The sequence below is a fragment of the Limulus polyphemus genome, unplaced genomic scaffold (assembly GCF_000517525.1).
Source record: "Limulus polyphemus unplaced genomic scaffold, Limulus_polyphemus-2.1.2 Scaffold8868, whole genome shotgun sequence".
Taxonomy (NCBI): Eukaryota; Metazoa; Arthropoda; class Merostomata; order Xiphosura; family Limulidae; genus Limulus; species Limulus polyphemus.
Genome location: NW_013674478.1, coordinates 24,721 through 26,112, shown reverse-complemented (window position 1 = coordinate 26,112; position 1,392 = coordinate 24,721). Strand labels below are relative to the sequence as shown.

The window sequence follows — 1,392 nt, the reverse complement described above, 5'->3', positions numbered from 1 at the left end:
TGTTTGTTCCTGTTTAGGTGATGGTTTAGATGCTATGATAAACCCCAAAATATAATTGTTTGTTCCTGTTTAGGTGATGGTTTAGATGGTATGATAAACCTAAAAATATAATTGTTTGTTCCTGTTTAGGTGATGGTTTAGATGGTATGATAAACCTAAAAATATAATTGTTTGTTCCTGTTTAGGTGATGGTTGAGATGGTATGATAAACCTAAAAAAATATAATTGTTTGTTTGTGTTGGAAAATCCATAAAATAATTTTGTTCCTGTTTAGGTGATGGTTTAGATGGTATGAAAAACTCTCCTGCTAATGGTCCTGGTACACCTAGGGAAGAAGGGCCACCTATGGGAGAATATGGCATTTCAGGGTATGGGCAAGAAAATGTAAGTAACAGCTAATAGGTGAGTACATTTTTGACACTTGAGCAAACTGTATTCCTTGTTTTCTTCTATTCCATAGTCTTTACTTGTGTGAGTACACAATTTAAGGTTGGTTAAGATGGCGTGTTCAATATGAGGACCGAGTTTTCCGTAGGTTTCTTCTTGCCTTTTTTTTCTTGGCTTCAAGGAAATCTCTCAGACCTAACAGTGACGAGAGATTTGGCAGGAGTTTGAAATTTTGCTCTAAGAGAAAAGGCTGGGAAAGTCCATAGAAAACTCGGTCAAAATAAGGTCGAAGTGTTTTAATCTGGTTCGTGTAGATGTTGTATTAGTAACTTCACATTCTCAGAGGAGTGCAACTAGTTCCACCTACTTTGTAGCCTGCTTTTGATTGTGCATTCTTGGCTACAGATACCGGGGGATACGTCGGGAATTGACATGCAGTGCCATCTGCAAGCTTGTAGCAGTCATCAGGTTCATCCTTGTGAAATTTAAGTTCAGGAAAATCTTCAGGTATGTCATCAGAACAGCTGTTACTGTTTCCTTGGTGACTATGTGCTACCTCTGTTTCTTATGTAATAACCTCAAACCGGGAAGTGCATCCCTTTTCTTTTATCCAATTCCTTGTGCTCAATCTTCGTAGGTGTTTTATATTTATGCATTTTGAAGTTGTTGAGTGTGTGTGTATATCTATGTATATTATGAGAATGATATTTAGATCCCACAATTCAATTGGTGTTGTCTGCTATTAACTATCTACTTTCACTTTAGTCTATCATTTCCAAATTAAGGGCAGCTAGTGCAGGAAGCCGTTGTGTAGCTTTAAGTGAATATCTGAAAATCCTTGCTTTTTGTTGTTTATTTTAAAGTATACTTGTAATTTTTTTGCTGAGGGAAAGGGGGCGTTATCTATATTGGCATCTATTAGGCCTGCTTAGCGACAGTTAGGCTTAGCATAAGAGGGGTCTCCTTTAAAGCATTTCAGTTTGTATACGAACGTATGATTAAATT

At 36.9% G+C, this 1,392-nt stretch overlaps 1 long non-coding RNA gene across 1 annotated transcript in view; it reads left to right on the top strand.

Annotated features, from left to right (window-relative positions):
- The first annotated feature begins 224 nt into the window (after window positions 1-224).
- The window catches only part of LOC106475610, a 3,472-nt gene continuing 2,304 nt past the window's right edge, over window positions 225-1,392 (top strand). The window contains exons 1-2 of the long non-coding RNA XR_001291828.2: window positions 225-384; window positions 793-894. This is a non-coding gene — a long non-coding RNA (uncharacterized LOC106475610). The remainder of the gene's footprint in view (window positions 385-792; window positions 895-1,392) is intronic.